The following is a 24,374-nucleotide window of genomic DNA, read 5'->3' on the forward strand; positions in this document are numbered from 1 at the left end:
GATCCCAGGAATAAATAGATAGTCGTGGAGGCTCATCTTGTGGCTCCGGTTCCGGAGCTGGTGCAGGATTCTGATAGGCTTTAACAGCCAACCACGGGACGAGGTGAGGACCTGCAGATAAGTTAAACAAAGAAGGAGCAGGCAAGGTAATAGTCTCAGGGTGATGTTTATCAAAGTATAATTTGTATTTGAGCTCCCCTTCGCGACTCTTACCAAGAAAGTCATGCGCTATCAAACTCTTATAATCTAAATAAGCACGGGGCAGCGCTGTTTCTTCTTTCTCCTCATGCCTAATAGGTATTTCAAAATGTTCAGCTAGGCGTGAAGCATAAATGCCTCCAAAGATAGGGCCCTTAGTACGGTTCAGACTTAACCGTCTAGCAACAATTCCACCCATACTAACAGAGTTATTGCGGTGTAAACCATGGAACAAAATAATAATATTAGGAATACTAAGGTTCCCACAGTTCCCGCGTCCAATCAAGCAACGACTAGCAAATAAGGCAAAGTAGCGTAAAACAGGAAAATGTATGCTAGTAATCCTTGCATCAGAAACCTTCCTGGTTTCTCCCACAGTGATAGTGTTAATAAAAGCTTCTACTTCGTTACGGTGGGGTTCATCTAAGGTGCCCTCAAAGGGTATTCTGCAAACCTCACAGATTTCAGCTAATGTCATCTCTTTAACAATGTCATATAAATGAAACTCTACTATTGGAGGTGATTTCTTAGGGAAAAAGTAGAAGTTTTGCACAAAAGTATTTGTGAGTAAGAGATACTGATGACGTTGGTCGTGGAGGAAGTTGGTGAGGCCAGCATTCTCAATCAATAAATAGAAATCCTCATAAATCCCAGCTCTCCTCAAGAAGTCATCAGAAGGCCATTCACACGGCCGGACCTCCGCGGTGCGAGGCAAATTAAATTTGGGCTTCTGCTCTTCTTCCTTTTTTTTTCCTTCGAGCTTCGGCTCGACGAGCCCCTCAAAATTCTCTTCATTATTTCTGAAACAATCTGAAATTTTTAATAACCTCAAATAAAAGTGAACCAACTTCTGTAAAATTGATAGCAACCACTCCCACAAGTGCCTAGAGCCTATATCAAGCATTAGAACTACTTGGAACCATATAAATTTGACATGCAAGCTCAAGAACATGGTCACCTATGCAGCACAAATTTGCAATGAATAAAGCACTAGAACAAAAACCAACTGGACCAATGGAGGAGTCACATACCAAGGGACAATCTCCCCAAGAAGTTTTGCGAGAGGTGCTTTGAGCAAGGAGATCGAAAATCACAGCAATGGGGGCTGGAACTCGTGCTTGAGTTGGTTTTCATGTTTGTGTGAAGCAGAGGAAGAAGATGGGTGCAGGGATAAGTGGAGGAGGGCCATCATGGGCCCACAAGGCAGGGGGGCGCGCCTAGGGGGGTAGGTTGTGCCCTCCACCCTCGTGACCAGGTGGCAGCTCCCCCGGCGGTAATTTTTGCATAGTAAATCCTCAAATATTCCCGAAAAAATCATATTAAATTGGCATGGCATTATGAGGACTTTTATTTTTGGGATATTTTTATATTGCACGGATAAGTCAAGAGACAGACAGAAAAATACTATTTTACTTTATTTCTACTAAATAACAGAAAATATAAAGAGAGTACAAAAGGTTGTGCTTCTAGTTTCATCCATCTCGTGATCATCAAAATGAACCCACTAACAAGGTTGATCAAGTCTTGTTAACAAACTCATTCCGAATAATCACGAAACCGGAGAAATTTCGAATAACACTAAGTTACCTCAACGGGGATATGAAAATCCCCAACAACAAGAATATCATACTTTTTCTTAACAGTAGGGACAGGAAATTCAAAACCTCCAAATATAATCGATGGAATTTTTCCAATAGAGTTGATACTATAAACTTGAGGTTGTTTTCTCAGAAAATGTACCGTTTTCTCATTGCCATTAACATGAAAAGTGACATTGCCTTTGTTGCAATCAATAACAGCCCCTGCAGTATTATGGAAAGGTCTTCCAAGAATAATAGACATACTATCATCCTCGGGGATATCAAGAATAACGAAGTCCGTTAAAATAGTAACGTTCGCAACTACAACAGGCACATCCTCACAAATACCGACAGGTATAGCAGTTGATTTATTAGCCACTTGCAAAGATATTTCTGTAGGTGTCAACTTATTCAAGTCAAGTCTATGATATAAAGAGAGAAGCATAACACTGACACCGGCTCCAAGATCACATAGAGCAGTTTTAATATAATTTCTCTTAATGGAGCATGGTATAGTAGGTACTCCTGGATCTCCAAGTTTCTTTGGTATTCCACCCTTAAAAGTATAATTAGCAAGCATGGTGGAAATTTCAGCTTCAGGTACCTTTCTTTTATTAGTAATGATATCCTTCATATACTTAGCATAAGGATTTGTTTTGAGCACATCAGTTAATCGCATACGCAAAAAGATGGGTCTAATCATTTCAGCAAAGCGCTCAAAATCCTCATCATCCTTTTTCTTGGATGGTTTTGGAGGAAAAGGCATGGGTTTCTGAACCCATGGTTCCCTTTCTTTACCATGTTTCCAAGCAACGAAGTCTCTTTTATCATAATGTTGATTCTTTGATTGTGGGTTATCAAGATCAACAGCAGGTTCAACTTCTACATCATTATCATTACTAGGTTGAGCATCAACATGAACATTATCATTAACATTATCACTAGATTCATGTTCATCACCTGATTGTGTTTCAGCATTAGAAATAGAGATATCATTTGGATTCTCAGCTGGTTTAGCAATAGGTTCACTAGAAGTTTGCAAAGTCCTATCATTTTTCTTTTTCTTCCTCTTAGAAGAACTAGGTACATCAATATTATTTCTCTGAGAATCTTGCTCGATTCTCTTAGGGTGGCCTTCAGGATACAAAGGTTCCTGAGTCATCCTACCAGTTCTAGTAGCCACTCTAACAGCATAATCATTTTTCTTACTATTCATTTCATCAAGCACTTCTTTCTGAGCTTTAAGTACTTGTTTCTACTTGAGTGGTAACCATAGAAGCATGTTTGCTAACAAGTTTAAGTTCACCTCTAATATCAGCCATATAATCACCCAAGCGCTTAATCATAAAGGTATTCTATTTTAATTGTCTACCAAAATAAGCATTAAAGTCATCTTGCTTAAACATAAAGTCATCAAACTCATCCAAGCACTGACTAGCAATTTTATTAGGAGGGACTTCAGCTTTATCATATCTATAGAGAGAATTTACCTTTACTACTTGTGTCGGGATATCGGGAGGTTCTTCAGTAAATAAGTAATTGAGATCATATACTTCTTCAACAAGTGGTAAATTAACCATGTATTTCTTCAATAGGAGGTAAATTCTTACCTTTTTCTTTCATAGATTTCTTTGCCTCTTGCATATCTTCAGGACTGAGAAATAGGACACCTCTCTTCTTCGGAGTTGGTTTAGGAATAGGCTCAGTAATTGGCTCTGGAGCTGGCTCAGGAGGTGGCTTCGGAGGTGCCCAATTATTTTCATTTGTCAACATATTATTCAATAGAATTTCAGCTTCATCCGGTGTTCTTTCCCTGAAAATAGAACCAGCACAACTATCTAGGTAATCTCTGGAAGCATCAGTTAGTCCATTATAAAAGATATCAAGTATTTCAGGTTTCTTAAGAGGATGATCAGGCAAAGCATTAAGTAACTTGAGAAGCCTCCCCAAGCTTGTGGGAGACTCTCTTCTTCAATTTGCACGAAGTTGTATATTTCCCTCAAAACAGCTTGTTTCTTATGAGCTGGGAAATATTTAGCAGAGAAGTAATAAATCATATCCTGGGGACTTTGCACACAACCAGGATCAAGAGAATTAAACCATATCTTAGCATCACCATTTAATGAGAACGGAAATATTTTGAGTAAATAAAGGTAGCGCGATCTCTCATCAATAGTAAACAGGGCAGCTATATCATTTAACTTAGTAATATGTGCCACAACAGTTTCAGATTCATAGCCATAGAAAGGATCAGATTCAACCAAAGTAATTATATCTAGATCAACAGAAAATTCATAATAATCCTTATCGGGAACACAGATAGGTGAAGTAGCAAAAGCAGGGTCGGGTCTCATCCTATCTCTAAGAGATTCTTTACTCCATTTAACTAGCAACCTCTTAAGTTCGTATCTATCCTGGCAAGCAAAAATAGCTGCAGAAGATTCTGCATCAAAAAGATAACCCTCAGGAATAGAAGGCATATTCTCATCATCACTATCATCATCGTATTCAGGTTCAATAATTTCTCTTTCTCTAGACCTAGCAATTTGCTCATCAAGAAATTCACCAAGGGGCACAGTAGTATCAAGCATAGAAGTAGTTTCATCATAAGTATCATGCATAGCAGAAGTGGCATCATCAATAACATGCGACATATCAGAATTCATAGCAGTAGCAGGTTTAGGTGTCGCAAGCTTACTTATAACAGAAGGTGAATCAAGTACAGAGCTAGATGGCAGTTCCTTACGTCCCCTCGTAGTTGAGGGCAAAATAGTAGTTCGATCGTCTTTCAAGTTCTTCATAGTGTCCATCAGATATAAATCCCAAGTGACTCAAAGAATAGAGCTATGATCCCCGGCAACGGCGCCATAAAAAGGTCTTGATAACCCACAAGTATAGGGGATCGCAACAGTTTTCGAGGGTAGAGTATTCAACCCAAATTTGTTGATTCGACACAAGGGGAGCCAAAGAATATTCTCAAGTATTAGCAGTTGAGTTGTCAATTCAACCACACCTGGAAACTTAGTATCTGCAGCAAAGCGTTTAGTAGCAAAGTAATATGATAGTGGTGGTAATGGTAACAAAAGTAAAGATAGCAAAAGTAATGTTTTTGGTATTTTGTAGTGATTGTAACAGTAGCAACGTAAAAGTAAATAAGCGAGAACCAGTATATGGAAAAGTCGTAGGCACCGGATTAGTGATGGATAATTATGCCGGATGCGGTTCGTCATGTAACAGTCATAACATAGGGTGACACAGAACTAGCTCCAGTTCATCAATGTAATGTAGGCATGTATTCCGTATATGGTCATACGTGCTTATGGAAAAGAACTTGCATGACATCTTTTGTCCTACCCTCCCGTGGCAGCGGGGTCCTATTGGAAACTATGGGATATTAAGGCCTCCTTTTAATAGAGAACCGGGATAAAGCATTAGCACATAGTGAATACATGAACTCCTCAAACTATGGTCATCACAGGGAGTGGTCCCGATTATTGTCACTTCGGGGTTGCCGGATCATAAAACATAGTAGGTGGCTATAGACTTGCAAGATAGGATCAAGAACTCACATATATCCATGAAAACATAATAGGTTCAGATCTGAAATCATGGCACTCGGGACCTAGTGACAAGCATTAAGCATAGCAAAGTCATAGCAAAATCAATCTTAGAACATAATGGATACTAGGGATCAAACCCTAACAAAACTAACTCGATTATATGATAAATCTCATCCAAGCCATCACCGTCCAGCAAGCCTACAATGGAATTACTCACGCACGGCGGTGAGCATCATGAAATTGGTGATGGAGGATGGTTGATGATGATGACAGCAACGAATCCCCCTCTCCGGAGCCCCGAACGGACTCCAGATCGGCCCTCCCGAGAGAGATTAGGGCTTGGCGGCGGCTCCGTATCGTAAAACGCGATGATTTGTTCTCTCTGATTTTTTTCTCCCTGAAATCCAATATATGGAGTTGGAGTTGGCGTCGGAGGGCCACCAGGGGGCCCACGAGGTAGGGGGGCGCGCCCGGGGGGGGCACCCCCCACCCTTGTGAGCAGGGTGTGGGTCCCCTGGTCTTCATCTTTGGTGAGGATTTTTTATTGTTTTTTCTAAGGTGTCACATGGAGTTTCAGGTCATTCCGAGAACTTTTATTTTCTGCACATAAAACAACACCATGGCAATTCTGCTGAAAACAGCGTCAGTCCGGGTTAGTTCCATTCAAATCATACAAGTTAGAGTCCAAAACAAGGGCAAAAGTGTTTGGAAAAGTAGATACGACAGAGACGTATCAAGTCTCTTTCGAGCATCAATTTTCATTCGTACGGAGCCTCTTCAGTCTTTCGACAATTGTTTCAACCGGTGAATTCTCGTTTTATTCGAGATTCTTCATCTCTTTTTCTTCTCCAGTGGACTCAATTCAAGTTTTTTGGTTGATCATATTCTTTTCCTTGGATCAAGTGTTTTCCCTGCTCGTTCGCCTCTCGCCAGTTTATCCTTCCGGAGTGCTCAAGACATCTCAGGAGATTCGTCTGTGTTTGAATTAATTCGAGGTTGTCACCTCATTCAAATATTTCAATTGTTCCGGTGCATCATCTATCTCTTCAATAATCCTTTCCAACGGTGTTATCTCTTTAGTGGGCCCTAACCCACAGGACTTTTCCCAGGATCTTACCTGACTCTTCTAATTATTCCGGAGCTATTCCCAATTCTTTTCAAAGTGTGATGTAAGATTGGATTCCGTTAGTCACATGCCTTCTCCAAGATCGCTTTCAAATTCTTTTCATTGTTGGCTCAACCTCTTCGCTTTTCATTCTTACGGAGTGTCTCAACAATTTTGGTGGTGTTTCTCGTCGTCATTCTACACAATTGAAGACCGAAGAAGAGTTTCTCTTAAATCTTCTCCACTCTACCGAAGATTTGCGGTTCTGGTTTCTTGTTATCCTCTCGAATTATTCCGTTTGTCAGATATTCTCTTCTTACCCATCCAGATTATTTCAGGAGTTGATTTCTGTTTCGTTTCACCAGAGGCCATCATTCCGGAAGAATTCTTCGTCCTCACATTCCAGCTACCGTCATCCAATTATCTCGGCGCTTCGTTCAAGTGCTCTTTAATCAGTTCGAGTTCTTCCCATTATTTTGCATCTAAATCCCCTCAAGCATATTTGTTCTTCTAATTCTTCTTGGTGATTCATTCTCTTTCATCAACCATTTTCTAATTCTTACGGTGGTTCCTTCAAATTCCTTTTCCTTCGACATCATATTAGTTCATTCGTTTTTTCCAATCCTACCAGTGGTTCATTGAAGACCTTTCTCAAGTTTTGCGCCATATACCCCTCAATCCTTTTCCAACAAGAATAAGTAGTATGCGAAATCCATTGCTTGTCATCAATTTAATTTGATGAAGGATAAGCATACAATAAATCTTATTCTATTTTCCTCAAAGTGATTAATCCCTTCCTTCGGAGTTTGTTCTTGATAATAAATTCTAGTTCCAAGTGTTTCATCATTTTCCTTTCCGGAGTTCCAAGTTTTCTCGCTTATGTCGTCGGAACCTCCATCTAAATCACCGCAGAGCCTTAATCTTATTATTTTCATTATTCAATTCTATCTTATCATCCTTTTGTCACTGAAGTTCTTCATGGTGGTTCTTCATGATTTAATTCATTCCTCAAGTGTTCATCAAGATTCATGCTAGTGGAGCTCAAGTTTTATTATTCGTGCATCTCGAAGTGCAACTAATTCTTCGTATTCTTCTGAAGTGGAGTTTTGCATTCCTTTTGTTCTTCTCAGCTATTCAAGCATTCGGTTGTGGCATAACTTCACCTCAAGTTTTTGAGATGTTTTTCCAAAAGTCCACAACAAGCTTATTCTTTTGTTGTTGATTTTCCAACAACTCCGTTCAATCCTTCCTTCTAAGGATGCTATCTAATTCATTCGTGGTGGTAGTTGTTGTTCTCTTATCCGTTCTTTTCGTTCCTCTATTCTTTCGGAGGCATTGTGTTGTTTGTTTCGTCAAGTGTCATTCCAACTTGTGAAGTTCATGTCTCCATTCCTTCCATTTTCAGCCGGAGTGCTGCCCAAATTCTTTTGTTTTTATTTCCTTTTTTACCTTGTTCTAACCGGAGTGGTTTCAGAGTCTATCTTATTCAATGGGCTTTTGGTTCTCGTCATGTTCGTCGTTCCTCTTTTCTACCGAGTGCTCTCGGTCTTGTTCATCTTCTCTCTTGCGTTCTTACTTCACCTATTCCTCTTTCTCTTCCGTCTCGTTCCTAAGATCTCGGGACGAGATCTTCTGTTCGTGGAGGAGAGTTGTAATGCCCCGAGACCGATGCTCTAGTTGCCTTCCTTTTATTTTAGTTGTTGTCGTGTGGTTATTGTGCTTGTTGCATTATCATAATTATTGTTGCATATTTCATTCCTATATGTTTGTTGCCATGATCATGGTGAGTGCCTTGTCATATTTGCTTCTTGCTTCATGATCATCTTTGATTACATTGCATTGTGCCTTTTTTCATTTTGCATTTCATCATAATCACCATGTGCATTGCATTCTTCATGATGTTGTCTTGCTCTATGCATGTTGCATGTGACCAAACCCCTTGCTATGCCTCTCAAATCTACCCATGCATCAACACCTCCTTCTTCCTTATTTCCTTTCATTTTTGCTAGTGCCATTTTCTGTCCTCCATAAATGTTCATTCTTTTCCTATAAATCTTGCACATTCCCTACAGCCTATCTACCAAATTTCACCCTTTTTGAAGTGGTTTTGGTTAGGTTCAAAAATGGAGCAAGTTTGAAGTAAATTCAAACTTGATTTATTTTTCTATCGGTAAAAGTGCCCAAACTAATTTATTCAAATAGTGCATATTTCAAGGAGCATGAGGATGTTCTCATATCTCTCTCAACCCTCGCATATATTCCAGTGCTTTTCGGTCTTTATTTTTTCTGTCTGAAGAAAAAATAAAAGAAAGAAGAAGCAGTAGCAGCCCAGCATAGCAGCCCACCTGCCAATTACCTGTTTGATTTTAGCCCACTAAGCCCATCAGAGGCGATCCTCATGTTCTTCTCCCACCTCCTGTACGGCAGGCCATCAGGAGGCTCCACATCGGCAGCCGGCTTGATTTGACGGCCAGGACAGCCTCCCGACCTCCTATAAATCATCCCCCGGTGCCCTAGTCTTCATCCTCCCTCCATTTCACCCTTCCCTTCCTCCTGCCGCCGCCAGGTAAGGCACCAAGCTTCATGCCGACGCCATGGCCAAGAAAAGGCCGAGCTCCTCCCCGACTTGACCAGCTCGGCCCGTCCTTCTTCTTCCGCGGGGAGCAACGCCCGCATCTCCATCTTCTTCCTCAACCTTGCAAGCGTCCATTCGAGCCCGGATCGACCTCCTCCTCGACGTCTTCTTCCCCTGCTTCCTCTGCTTCATGTACCCCGAGCACCGTCGCCACGATCAGCACGTCCTCCCACCGGCCACGGCCACCCTCGACCTTGTACAACTCCAGTAGCACCCCCACGGTGATGATCCGCTCCTCTTAGCCCTCCTCTCTCGTGCGTTTTGTTCCCGTAGACGTTGTCTAGACAAGCAGGAACTCACGGTCGCCATGAGCGCCATGGCGTGAGTTCGAGTTCGTCTTTGTGCCGCTGCTTCTTCTCGCCGATCCCACACACCGCCGTCTGCACAAACACACAGCCTCCGTGCTCGCGTCCTTGCCAGTTTCCCCGCCTCGCCATGTTTTTCTTCCCTGCCACTGCGCGCGTCCGCATGCCCGAGCCGAGCAACACTCGAGCTGGAGCCCCCCGCATCCCTCCGCTTGAGCGCGCCAAATCCCCCTACCAAACACGCATGCCCGCCACTGCTCAGCCGCCGTCGCGTTTGCTCGCCAGCAACCATGGCCGAAGCGAGGCTCGGCCTTGCGCCAGCCCCGCCTTGCGCATCCAAGCCCGCACCCTCGCGTGCTCGCAGACACGCATCACAACCCATCGCCCTGTATGCTCCATCCAGGGAGCAGCAGCTCCGTGTAGCTCCTTGACATGGCGGGCCCTTGCTTCCTGAGCACGTCGGAAGGCAAGTCCGGTGAGGTGGCTCTGCCTCCTCTGCTTCTTTGCACGCATGTGCGTCCTCTGCACACGTGTTGCCCCTTCGCTGTCACACCTCCACGCACATGCATATGCACGCCCGCATGCCCGTAGCGCCCGCTTGCCTCACCCAGTGCCTGCACGCACATCTCCGAGGCAACCATGCCATGGCCGAGAGCATCGATCTCACGCGCATCCCTCCCTAGCGAGCCCAAGTACATGTGCGCCCCATAGCTGCTACCCTCACCGTCTTCGCACCCCCGCCGGCCCTTTGCAGCCGCGGTTTCTGCTGTTGTGCCCGTCTGCGTCGCCGACACCATCGTGAGCATCCACGGCTCCAAGCTCGGGCATTTCTGTAGCTATTCAAGTTTTTCTAGTAGCCCATTGGTTTCAGCAACGCAGTGGTCAGAGCACAACGCAAGCACAGGAGGTCTTGGGATCAAATCCCAGGGTGCCCTCAATTCTTTTGCCCCTCCTTTTCTCTGCTTCTTTTAGTTTTGCACACACTCAGCCGATGGGTCAAATCTCCTCCTAGGCCGCTACATTGTGTTGCATTCGGCTCGCGTAGTTTTTTTTCCTTCTCTGTAGGTTTAGTACTTTTCTCAAGCGCATGCATAATTACATGACTGCCACTGTTTTGCATTGTTAATAACTAAATGTGCATTCATCCAAATTAAACAAACTATATATTTAAAATGCTTAGAATCTCATGTAGTTTCACAATATTCAACTTTCATCTATGTTAAAGATGTTTAAAATTACTGTTTGCATTAATTTGCATATTTGACATGTTAAAATGGTTTATTTCATAACTAAATAACCGTAGCTCCGAATTTAATAAACTTTATATGTAAATGGGGTAGAAAAATGCATAGATTAACATGATGCACTTTCTTTGCATGCTTAACAATTTTAAAATTGTGTGTAGGGCAGAACAGTACCAAATTCGAAATATGCATATGAGGATTTCCCGGAATTATTGTTTGTTGTTCCGGCCTCATTTAAACTTGCCTAAATAGGTAGTTTTATTGTGTTGCACATCCTGCCATGTTAACAACATTTAATATTGTTGGATAGCATAAATGGGAGTGAATTAAATAATTGGATGTGGTGTTTTGTCAATATGGCAACTCGTTGCATATTGAGCTCCACTTAATTTGTAGTATTTTTGTTGCACTTTGCCATGCCATGACTCTTTAAACCGGACATGCATCATGTTTGTTTGTGCATCATGTCATGTTTATGCTTGTGTGTTTACTATGTTGTTTGTTCTTTCCGGTTGTGCTTCTTCTCCGTAGTTCTTGTTTCGTTGCGATCGTGAGGATTCGTTCGACTACGCTTGGTTCATCTACGCCCGTTCGTCTTCTTCATGGACCCAGTCTTCTTCCTAGCGGGATTTCAGGCAAGATGACCGTTACCCTGGATCTCATTACTATCATTGCTATGCTAGTTATTTTGATGCTATCGCTATGTCGCGCTTCCTACCACTTGTTTATCAAGCCTCCCAAATTGCCATGTCAGCCTCTAACCTTTTTCACCATTCCTAGCAAACCGTTGCTTGGCTATGTTATCGCTTTTGCTCAGCCCCTCTTATAGCGGTGTTAGTTGCAGGTGAAGTTGAAGATTGCTCCATGATGGACAGGATTATGTTGGGATATCACAATATCTCTTATTTAATTAATGCACCTATATACTTGGTAAAGGGTGGAAGGCTCGGCCTTATGCATGGTACTTTGTTCCACTCTTGCCGCCCTAGTTTCCGTCATACCGGTGTTATGTTCCTTGATTTTGCGTTCCTTACGCGGTTGGGTGATTTATGGGACTGATGACCCGCAAATATACGGGATAGTTGTAGCCTCTTTCGATAAGTAAGAGTGTCGAACCCAACGAGGAGCTAAAGGTAGAACAAATACTCTCTCAAGTCCTATCTGCCACTGATACGACTCTACGCACGCTTGACGTTCGCTTTACCTAGAACAAGTATGAAACTAAAAGTACTTTGTAGGTGTGATAGGATAGGTTTGCAAGATAATAAATAGCATGTAAACATAAACTAGGGGTTGTTTAGATAAAGATGCAATAAAGTAAATATAGCGAGTGTGGAAAAGTGGTGGTAAGAGTTGTGAAATTGTCCCTAAGCAATTGACTATGTTACTAGACCGGTAATCACTATTGCAATTCTATTTGAGGGAGGGGCATAAGCTAACATACTTTCTCTACTTGGATCATATGCACTTATGATTGGGACTCTAGCAAGCATCCGCAACTACTAAAGATTCATTAAGGTAAAACCCAACCATAGCATTAAAGTATCAAGTCCCTTTTATCCCATACGCAACAATCTACTTACTCGGGTTTGTGTTTCAGTCACTCACGCAACCCACTATAAGCGAATCATCAACGCGTTGCAACACCCTACAGCGGGAATCCCTCACGCTTGCGCGACACGGAGGGCACCATAGGACAGCACCAATAATAAAACATGCAACTCAAACCAATCATAGCAATTCATCAATCATCGGTAGGACAACGAAAATCTACTCAGACATCATAGGATGGCAACACATCATTGGACAATAATATGAAGCATAAAACACCATGTTCAAGTAGAGGGTACAGCGGGTTGCGGGAGAGTGGACCGCTGGATATAGAAGGGGGAAGGTGATGGAGATGTTGGTGAAGATGACGGCGGTGTTGGTGAAGATCGCGGTGATGATGATGGCCCCCGTCGGCGTTCCGGCGCCACCGGAAGCAAGGGGAGATGGCCCCCCTTCTTCTTCTTCTTCCTTGACCTTCTCCCTAGATGGGAGAAGGGTTTCCCCTCTGGTCCTTGGCTCCCATGGTGTGGGAGGGGCGAAAGCCCCTCCGAGATTGGATCTATCTCTCTGTTTCTACGTTCTCAGATTCTACCCCTTCACCGTTTTTTAAATATCCGGAGATCCGTAACTCCGATTGGGGTGAATCTTTCGCCCAGATCTTTCTCATATAATTAGCTTTCTTGCGGCCAAAAAAGGGCATCAACCGCCTTACGGGTGGCCCACGAGAGTGGGGGCCGCGCCCTCTTTAAGTGGGCGTGGGCCCCTATCTCGTGGCCACCTCGGGCATCGTCTCACGTTGATTCTTCCTCCCAAAAATCACAAATATTCCAAAATAATTCTCCGTCCGTTTTTATCCCGTTTGGACTTTGTTTGATATTGGGTTTCTGCGAAACAAAAAACATGCAACAGATAGGAGCTGGCACTGCGCACTGGATCAATATGTTAGTCCCAAAAAATAGTATAAAAAGTTGCCAAAAGTATATAAAAGTTGTAGAATATTGGCATAGAACAATAAAAAATTATAGATACGACGGAGACGTATCAGCATCCCCAAGCTTAATTCCTACTCGTCCTCGAGTAGGTAAATGATAAAAAAGATAATTTTTGATGTGGAATGCTACCTAGCATAATCTTGATCATATGTCTAATCATGGCATGAATATTAAGACACGAGTGATTCAAAGCAATAGTCTATCATTTGATATAAAAACAATAATACTTTGAGCGTACCAATAAAGCAATCATGTCTTTTCAAAACAACAAGGCCAAAGCAAGCTTATCCCTACAAAATCATACAGTTTGGCCATGCTTCATTTTCGTCACACAAAATGCCCCCATCATGCACAACCCCGATGACAAGCCGAGCAATTGGTTCATACTTTTTAACGCGCTTTAGCTTTTTCAACCCTCACGCAATACATGAGCGCAAGCCATGGATATAGCACTATAGGTGGTATAGAATATAATGATGGAGGTTATGTGGAGAAGACAAAAAAGGAGAATGTCTCACATCGACCCGGCTAATCAACGGGCTATGGAAATGCCCATCAATTGATGTCAATGCGAGGAGTAGGGATTGTCATACAACGGATGCACTAAGAGCTATAAGTGTATGAAAGCTCAACAAAAGAAACTAAGTGGGTGTGCATCCAACTTGCTTGCTCATGAAGACCTAGGGCATTTGAGGAAGCCCATCGTTGGAATATACAAGCCAAGTTCTATAATGAAAATTCCCACTAGTATATGAAAGTGACAACATAGGAGACAATCTATATGAAGAACATGGTGCTACTTTGAAGCACAAGATATGAGACTCACTTCATGAAGAACATGGTGCTACTTTGAAGCACAAGTGTGGAAAAAGAGATAGTAACATTGCCCCTTTTTATTTATTTTTTTATTTTTTTATTTTTTTATTTTTTTTATTTTTCTTTTTTTTGGCATTTCTTTTTTTTTGCCTTTGGGGGGGCAATGCTCTAATAATGATGATCATCACACTTTTATTTAAACTCGATATTACAACAAAGATATAACTCTATATGAATGCTTCCGGCGGTGTACTGAGATGTGCAATGATCTAGCGTAGCAATGACATCAAAAAAAAAACGGACAAGCCATGAAAACATCATGCTAGCTATCTTACGATCATGCAAAGCAATATGACAATGAATGCTCAAGTCATGTATACTAGATAGAAAGTGTGGTTTGCCGCACCCGACGGCGGTGCTGTCGGGTACACTCATATCCAATCCCAATAATGTAGTCAATGGGAAAACTAATTTTCTGTTAAAAAAACCAATCACTCCGTCCAAAAGCAAGACATCACCGAATTTAGCACGATCATGAGAATATAGAAGCTAATAAGAGAACAAATGCTCATATTGCCTACGACAATAAGTTCAATGCAAAAGAAGCACGCATGCAATCTGTCTCGGCACTAACCATGCATTTGATATTTCACATAATATGACATAGATCAAAAGCGCTAATTAGGAGCATTGAAATTGCATAATTAATTATTAAAATAGCCATGCGACTTGAAAGGAGCACATATGTCAGACTGACAACTTAACAAAGTGTATGAGAGATTTAAATTAATGGTGGTCTCACTTGTTCATAAGATAACTGAAACACACACCACAAATTTCATCCTATATTATTGGTAGACCTTAAATTCAACTCTAAACCCCTCGACATTCCTCCCTGAGAATTTGGTAGGAAAACCCGGCCAATTCGCCACAACAAATAGTCAAATATGATCTAAGGATAATAAACCATAAAAACACAAGCATCTTCTCAGTTTTCTCATTCCCTCTTCTTGCACAAGGCTTGAGCATCCACAACTTCCTCAGTTCCTCTCCAACCCACCTTTGTAACTACTATTCCTGCAGGTTGATTACATTGGTGTAATTAACATTAATAAATAAAAATATACTTAAATTGATAGTTTAATTGAAAATTCTACCAAGGACGAATACCTTTCATGGCTGTGGTACCCACTTCAGCTTTGTATACAACTGTGCGGGAGGCCATTTATAGCAAAACAAGTTCAATTTTGAACCTGTTGGAACAATAGATCTATTGATTGTAAGCCATTTTTTTATGCAGATGAGATAGACCAACATCTATATCATTTACAGCTATTTATAAACAAAATAGTTGTAAGGCATGTTTACAGCTCAAAACTCATGAATTTTGCTCTCTATGATTTGGCAAAAAACTCAACATTTTAACTTACTTGAGCATGGATCAAGTATCTAAAAGCTAAAACTATTTATTTTTCAAGGCAAGTATCTAAAAATGTGGCTCAGGCGAAGAAATAATCCATGCAAACTAAAGGAAAATAAAGGTCATATTATGAAAGTGGTACACAACACAAGACAAAGATTATATAATAAGCATGGAAGATTTTTCTGGTAGCAAGGGTAGAGGAGAATATCATACTTATTTGATTAAGCTTTAGAGAGGGAGTGGACCATAAATTATTCAATCAGAAATCACCAAATATATCAAATACAGTTTGGAGGCTTGCCTCGTTCTTATTTGAACAAACTGAAAAGCCAATCCGACGGTCGAGAGTGCCTGAGCGCTGAGAGGGCTCCATTCTCCCCTAGGTTCTTGTTTCTTGATGAGTAGTAATACTAATCCACGTGGAAGCAAGCCATAAAGGCACACCTCCCAAGCTATGACCAATTTAAGTCCGGTTTGACTTGATGTGTGCTTACGCAACGCTACCAGCTCCAAATCTGCTATACCTGTTAGCAGATAAATCATCAGGTGACATTATTTCAGTTAATTATTTTGTATGGATTGTTTGTCCAGAATATATCTGTTTTGCTGGTGTGCCTTGTTTTCTGCACGCAGATTACTGCAGCCGACATCTCTTGATGATCTGATAAATTTATTAGCAACATTTGTAGACAGTGGCAAGCCCCTCAAATATATAAACATTTGTGCAGCAAACAGTATAACCAAAAATCTGTCAGCAAATTCACAGATGTAAACTACTACCTCCATTCCAAAATATAAAACGTTTCGGTAGGCTAAAATGGCCTACCAAAACAGGATCTCCTATGCGCCGCTCGTTGCGGCAAATGCCGAGCAAACGCACAGGGGCGACTCCAGCTGGGCCGGTCCATTAGCGAAACACAGTAAAAAATACAAAAAAGACTAAAACTGCTGGAGGAGGTAGGAATCGAACCTGGCACCTCCTGTGACTTACGCACGACCCTAGCCAATGGGCTACATAAGTTTACTTGTTTTACTATGGCGAGCGCAGCTAGAGGTAATGCGGATGCGAACATTATTTTGAGAAAAGTATTTTTTAATGCGAACACTTTCCAAATTTGAGAAGAAAAACTAAAAAAATATAATCAGAATTTACTGCACCAACACGAGTTTTAAAAAAATTCGATCAACACAAAAAAGTTTTTCGAAAATCTGAACAAGTATTTAATAGTGATTTTTGCAAAAACATGAATATTTTTGAAAGGAGAACAAATTTTGAATTGTGAACAAAAAAAATTTGTAAACATGATTTTTTTTGGTAAACATGAACATTTTTAAAATTATCGAACAAAATTTAGAAATGGGAACGAGTTTTAAAATAACAAGCAAATTTTGAATTTTTCGAACAAATTGTAAAATGGAGAACAATTTTGAAAATCCCAAACAAATTTGAAATGTGAACAATTTTTTAATAAGTGAACAAAAAATTTAAAAACAAGAACATTTTTCTGAAATTTTTGAACAATTTTTGAATACAGGCATTTTTTGAAATCCATGTCATTATTTTCAAATTTCTTAAAAAATGGAAAAAGGTAATTCGAACATTTTTTGAAAAAACAAGAACATTTTCTGAAAATTCAGAACAAAAATTTTGAAACCCGAAACATTTTTTGAGTTTATGAACAAATTTTGTAAAATGGGAACATTTTTTGAATTTATGAACAAAATCTGAAAAACAGGAACATTTTTTGGAATTCGGATTTTTGTTGAAATAAACTTGAAAAGGAAAAAAAGATAAAAGAAAAGAAAACAGAAAAAAAGAAACAGAAAAAAAGAAACAGAAAAAAGAAAAGAAAAAAGAAAAAGAAGATAAATAGAAAAAGAAAAACGAAAAAGAAAAAGACGGTTTAGGAATCTTCTAGAAGGTTCCCAAAACCGGAAAAAACCGGCTGGAGAAGGTTCCCAAAGCCGAGTCTGCTTTAACGCTAAATGGGCCGGCCCACTCGTTCGCTCGCTCGCACCTCCCTATGCGAAGCTTTGACAGCTTGTCGCAACGAGCGGCAAGTAGGATTTTCCGACTCTTTGCCCCCCAAAGCGTGGGGTGACAGGCCTGTGCCACCAGGCCCGGCGATACAGGTGCACGAGCGTCTCCTTTTAAGCATGTCGCCAACGATCACAATTACCCGTGTGGGACTAAAAATTGGGAACTCCTATTGGACGCCTTCTGCGTCAAAATGTCGTCGCCACGCACAGGGGCGCAGCCTGACTGGGCCGGCCCATCGCAGTGTACCGGTGGAAAGAAAAGGAAGCAAAAAAGGGTCGCCACGCACAAGGGCGCAGCCTAACTAGGCCGGCCCATCACAGTGTACCGGTGGAAAGAAAAGGAAGCAAAAAAGGGAAGGGAGACGCCACTCGAACCTGCGACCTACAGATTCGAAGTGCATGCTCCCAGCCAGTCCAACTGAGTAGTATTGCTTGTATAAATCCAACGCACACTTATAATAACTTAGCACAACCGTACAACCGAACTTCTCTACTGTATCGAACCAGAATTACACACTGTAGTGAACATCTTAAAACAAATTCTAAATTTTTTTTTAAAGTGTATATTTTGAAAAAGTGCAACCATTTTTTTCATTTCTGAACATATTTTGCACATAGGAACATATTTTGTACAAAATGTGTATATTTTTTGTACACAGTGTTCCAAATATTGAGAACAAATTTTGAAACTGAGAACAAATTTAGAAGAACAAACAATTTTTTAAAGCACAAACATGTTTTGAATCTTCAAAACAAATTTAGAAATGGAGAACAAATTTGGAAGCGCGAACAATTTTTAAAGCACGAACATTTTTTGAATCTCGAGAACAAAATTTGAAAACTCCTGAACAAATTCGGAAGCACGAACAATTTTTTAAAGCACGAACATTTTTTGAATCTCGAGGACAAATTTTGAAATAGAGAACAAATTTGGAAGCGTGAACAATTTTTTAAAGCACAAACATTTTTTTGAATCTTGAGAACAAATTTTGAAATAGAGAACAATTTTGAAAATTCCAAACAAATTTGGAAGCACGAACATTTTATGAAATCCAGTATATTTTCTGCATTTCGAAAGTTTTGAACTTTTTTGTGTAATGGGAACAAATTTTGGATTTGGAGAACATTTTTCGAATAACTGAAAATTTTATCAAAATACGAACAAAATTTGAATATTTTGAATTTATTTTGAAAAAAGAGAACAAAAAGGAAATGAAAAAGCAAGAAAACAAACAAAAAAATCAGGAACATTTTTCAAAATTGTGAACAAAAATTTGAAAATCTGAAGACTATTTCGGAAATATGAACAAAGTTTGATAAAAAGAACATTTTGGAAAATTCTGAACCATATTTGAACTTTTTGAAAAGGTTACAAAGAAAAATGAAAAATATTAAAAAATAAAAAAATAAAGAAAACGTGAAAAAATAAGAACAGAATAAGACTGTGAAGAAAAACTAGAAATAACCAGTAGAAGGAACAAAAGTTTTTTGGAATTACCGCAAACTGGTTTTATGTTTCGCTTTTAGTTTCTTTAGGTTTGGCACTGTTTTTCTAACACATCCAGGTGCTAGGCGCGGTGGCTACCGCGGTCTGTGCGTATACAAGAGGTCGTTGGTTCGATCCCAGGAGCGACAATTTTTGCCGTTTTTAATCTCGCGAAGCAAAACCACTCGAATGGGCCCGGCCCAGGTAAGCTGCGCCCCTGTGCGAAGCGGCGACTAGTTGCCGCAGTTAGCGGCAAATAGGGAATTCCTACCAAAACATCTTATATATTGAAACGGAGGTAGAGTAAGGTACTAACAAAGCAAACCGATATTTTCAGTGCTTGACATTAAAAGCTCCACCATGGAACTGGTAAATGAAGACCACTAAATAGGAATCCAAGTTACACAAATAAAAGACACATTGCGATTTACATTTCAAAGTTCAAAATAACTTTGCTGCAACGTGGCTCTGGTTAGTGAAACCATCACCATCATCGAAGAAAACATTTTCTCTTGTATGCATCACAAAAACGGAGTCACAACGAACATGTAACAGTCGCACTCACCTAAGATGAAGTGCAGCATATGCGTACATATGCTCCATTCAAATACTTCAATGGCTCCAATCCTGCACATACCAGGGTGAAAATGTCAAAGTCAGCTTACCGCATCACCAATAAGAAACAAACAAAGATTTTGTTCCCAAGAACATGAGTGAAAAAATGTCCCTAATTCAAGTGATATTAGAATATCTTGAGTAATTAAAATATCGGCAATAAAGAGGAAGAAAGAGCAGATCATCACTCTCAAAATTCCATGGGCACTTAACATCAAACACTGACATGGTTAGTTGGTTACCATTCACTGATTTGAAAGAAACCCATCCCAAGCAGATGGTTAGCATCCCATGTCCTGGATCTGCCCCCCATAGCTCGTCCCTTAGATATGACTGGATGCTGACGTTTACACGATGGTTCTTCTCCTAAATTAGCAACATGTGATCATCTATTTAACGAATGATTCAGTTAAACAATAAGCGAGCGCGGAAAGGGTACATCAAACACTGACATGGTTAGTTGGTTACCATTCATGATTCTTTTTAACAGAACTGAATCTCCAAGAAGTCCTAACCAAGAATAACTGGTAGTGGTTTTTTCTTGAACAATACAGCAACACCAGAAAAATAAAAAAGGACCCCGTCTACCATTTCAACAGAAACAGAGCTGTGGGACACCAGCAACAGAGCTAATTAGAAACTTGATCATGCCTCCCAGCCTGTCGTGTCTCTACAGCAGCTGAACCTGAGGAAAGACAGGTCTTACTTAGATGAAGGAAACCGAGTTCTAAGTGTATAAACCGCGATGATTCATTCATTGCAGAGAAATAGTAGTTTCTAACATATTGTATTGCCAACTAAACTCTCACAAGTAAGACAACTCATCGGCAAGCTAAATGTCAAAGATCACAAGAAGTATTACTTCCGTCCCAAATTACTTGTCTTAGGTTTGTTTGGATACATCCAAATGTAGACAAATCTAAGATAGTAATTCAGGATGGAGGGAGTACTTGTGAACTGTATCTTGCAAGTTCAGACCCTTGCTTGAAGCCAGACAAAAAGAAAACAGAATGGCCATAGCAAGAACAAACTTCCAGTGACAACACATAATGATAATTACCGATTGGTTAACACCACACGCATGGACAGGGTGCCACGAAATCAAACAGCATAATAGATAGGTGATAGTGCTCTTTCTGGGCCATCCATTAAAAATGTAAAAATAGTGACTAGCAGCATGCACTTGTAAGTGAATCTAAACCACCATAAAAACACACTCCAATGTAGGAAGAAACAACCAACACAATATTGTAAGAGTTCAGAGGGAGGATTAAAATGGTAGCTGCTAATTGGATAAGAACACTCTACTTACAACATTTCACATAGAAAAAATAGATTAGGGATGTGTTGTTGTCTACGCAATAAAAAAAGGACCTTGCAAAAGTTTGGTAGTAAACATGCAAGCAAAATAATGTATGCAAGAAAAGAGACGGACCTAAGCAGCAAAGCAATATCCTTTGCAACCAATCATTTCCATGCTTTTTATTTTAAATTTGTTGGCGATGATCGAATACTAACAGAAATTCCTCACAGAGATACTACAATAGTAATCTTAAAGCAGTTTCTACCAAATAAATTCTAAACCTCAGCTAGCAACATATTTGTGAAGCACAACTGAAAGCTCGTTTAGAAAAAATAAATGCCTAGAAGAATCAACTCGTAGGTCTGCAATTCAAATTTGCTACACATGACCGTTTGCAAGTAAGTAGCTCAAAATTCAATTGTATCAAGACGTACGTACAGGAGTTTTTGTCCCAAAAAACTCCATCGCTTACAATACACATAGGAGTGGAGAGGCCATCCATTACAAGGTTCGGTGGCGACACTTGCTCCAGAGGGTGCGCCGTGGCCGGCGTGGACTCGTCGAGAAAGCGATCAAAGTCAAAGTGCCACGGACATTTCTGATTGCCACAACAAATGCATATAAGAAAATCTACATGTAGAAAGAAAGAGAAGTGTCGCTAGTAAATTAAGTTGCCTGAAAATGGCACTCCTTACCTTTTTTCAGCTCTGATAAGAGCAAGCAACTTGTTGTGATCATCTGAAACAAGCATCATACGCCCCACCGACATGGCCATCTTTCTGTACTGGCACACCTCGGCGAGATGCCTCTTGTAGAGTCTGCATGGCCGCATGCTTTTGCTTCTTTGCTTTCAGACCTTGCCAAGGAAAGCTCAAAAGAAAACAATGTTACATCTGATTCATTAATATATCTTATGTGGCACACAATAAGAATCCAGAAAATAAACCAACCTTCCCTGTAGGAAGTGCATAATAACATATCCAAGAGATTCCAAGTCATCTCATTGACTTGGTTCTCCTTCGGAGAAGTATTTATGCTGACCTGCTGTGTTTTTTATGGAAGGATATCGATAATTTGAAGAAGAACTAAGGAAACAGTCATGTATGTTATTGTTAGAGAAGTGCAATTGCAAGTGAAGGTACTACACACTCAAATACAGGTTTGTAAGAAATAAGAACCTCTACCAGGTCGTTGGTAACTTTCACGTTGCCATGAATCATAAAACAAAATCAAAAGTATCAATACTCAATAATATAGTCAGTTTGAAAATGGAAAAGGACATATTTAAATTCAAACATGACCGAGCATTACACTCAATCTTTTGCTGGTGTTGAAGGTAGAGAGAAATTAAACAAAATCCTTGGAGTTCAATCCATCAACCATGCATGGCAACCTCTTCGAGAAAGAACAGAAATAACAGATAAAACCAGCCTGATGTTTATAATTGACCAGCGTTGAGGAGCAAGCGGTTGGGGTGGCTTTCTTCTCTATGCGAGGACGACGGTGTCGTGAACCTAAAGATCTAATGATCTGTGAAGATATAATTCGACCCTACAAGCATAATGAGAACATGAGTTAGCTCCGAAGCATTGTAATTTTGTAAGCAATCCCTAGGAATCCAACAAAACAAATGAGAAAATCCAAAAATTCTAGTTACCTCATTGTACTGTCCTGCCCTGTCACCCTTGCAATATGAATTGTACTAATGCATTGGGAGATTATCTATAGAGGCAATCTCTGACTGAACTAAGCCAATGATGTGAGATGAATTACTTGTGTGGCAGATGTGAAGTTGTTTTCTATTCCTTCTACAACAAACAAGACTGTCAATAAAATAAATAAATTCAGAGAGAGATTAGGAGCGGAGGGGAACAGGGATTGGGGAAGCTTACCTTGCCATCAGCCACTGGTCTGATGCACGTATTGCCTGCCAAACTCTGCATGTGATCGTCCATCCCGGCTGCCGCACACATGCTGCACCAGGCGGCGTGATGGGGAAAAACCAGGTTGTGGCAGCACTGACATGTGGATCACGGATTGAACGCCCAGCCGCCATCAATCTCGACCCGGGCGACCTCGGCCAGCACCTCAAGGCGTCCAGGGAAGGGGGGAGGCGAGTGGCGGCTGGGAAGGGGGGTGAGCGAGCACGGGAAGACGCAGGAGGAGGCACGAATGAGTGGCGGCAATGACAGCACGCTCCGCCTAGACTCCTCCCGTCGATGGCGACGGTGGGCACTGCCGGGAACAACAGCGTGGGCTACGACACGCTCCGCCTGACCTCCTCCCGTCGATGGCGCGACGGCGCGCTTTGCCGGGAACAGCAGCGTGGGCATCCTCTCCCCCCGGGGCGTGACGCTCGAGCTCGACGGGGATGCGGCGGCGTGAGCTCGACGAGGATGCGGCGGTGCGAGCTCCACGGGGATGCTGCGGCGCGAGCTCCACGGGGATGCGGTGACGCAAGATCGAAGGGGATGCGGCGGCGCGAGCGGCATGAGGGGCGGGAGGAAGTGAGAGGGAGTCGGGGGAGAGTGGGAAAAGAGAGAGGCAGCTAGGGTTTCACCACGGGGGTGCTGGCTTTTATACCTCAGTGTGTGAAAAGACGAGTATGCCCTCCGTTCCTAAATATAAGTCTTTGTAGAGATTTCACTAGATGGACTACATACGGAGCAAAATGAATGAATCTAAACTTAAAATGCATCTATATACATCTGTATGCGGTTTACAGTGAAATCTCTATAAAGACTTACATTTAGGAACGGAGGGAGTAGAAATTACCGACGGTGGCAGTGTCTTACCCGATCCGACGTCCAGAAACGCTCCATCTCGATCGGATGGCCCGGATCGCTCCATCTCGCGATCCAACGGCCAGGACGAGTCAGGGAGCTCGATCGGACGGTCCACAATCCAAACGAACGGGAGAGCTCCATTTTGCTTCGGACTCTAATAAAAGGATGATGATGATGAAAGTTTCATGGCAATATATCTCGGAATGGCTATGAAAATGCCATGATAGATAGGTATGGTGGCTGTTTTGAGGAAGATATAATGAGGCTTATGTGTGATAGAGTGTATCATATCACGGGGTTTGGATGCACCGGCGAAGTTTGCACCAACTCTCAAGGTGAGAAAGGACAATGCATGGTACCAAAGAGGCTAGCAATGATGGAAAGGTAAAAGTGCGTATAATCCATGGACTCACATTAGTCATAAAGAACTCATATATTTATTGCAAAAGTTTATTAGCCCTCGAATCAAAGTACTACTAGGCATGCCCCTAGGGGGATAGATTGGTAGGAAAAGACCATCGCTCGTCCCCGACCGCCACTCATAAGGAAGACAATCAAAAAAACACCTCATGCTTCAAATTTGTCACACAACGGTTACCACACGTGCATGCTACGGGACTTGCAAACCTCAACACAAGTGTATCTACAATCCACAACCACCCACTAGCATGACTCTAATATCACCATCTTTATATCGCAAAACTATCGCAAGGAATCAAACATATCATATTCAGC

The 24,374-nt window shown here is 41.2% G+C and overlaps 2 long non-coding RNA genes across 10 annotated transcripts; both read right to left on the bottom strand.

The window, feature by feature from the left end:
• Positions 1-14,736: 14,736 nt before the first annotated feature.
• On the bottom strand, positions 14,737-15,245 carry LOC119295731. Its single transcript, XR_005144190.1, has 2 exons — positions 15,157-15,245; positions 14,737-15,063 (listed from the first exon to the last, which is right to left on the bottom strand). It is a non-coding gene; the product is annotated as an uncharacterized LOC119295731 (long non-coding RNA).
• Positions 15,246-15,711: 466 nt separating this feature from the next.
• LOC119295729 lies at positions 15,712-23,396 on the bottom strand. Of its 9 annotated transcripts, XR_005144184.1 has the most exons (9): positions 22,746-23,396; positions 22,511-22,661; positions 21,804-22,404; positions 21,549-21,709; positions 21,292-21,451; positions 20,019-20,235; positions 19,793-19,916; positions 19,501-19,562; positions 15,712-16,070 (listed from the first exon to the last, which is right to left on the bottom strand). It is a non-coding gene; the product is annotated as an uncharacterized LOC119295729 (long non-coding RNA). The 9 variants fall into 9 exon arrangements; XR_005144188.1 differs by having other exon boundaries at positions 21,549-22,404; positions 22,511-22,658; XR_005144189.1 differs by having other exon boundaries at positions 21,359-21,451; positions 21,549-22,404.
• Between the last annotated feature and the right edge of the window lie 978 nt (positions 23,397-24,374).

This window comes from Triticum dicoccoides, chromosome 4B (genome assembly GCF_002162155.2).
Source record: "Triticum dicoccoides isolate Atlit2015 ecotype Zavitan chromosome 4B, WEW_v2.0, whole genome shotgun sequence".
NCBI classification, from domain to species: Eukaryota; Viridiplantae; Streptophyta; class Magnoliopsida; order Poales; family Poaceae; genus Triticum; species Triticum dicoccoides.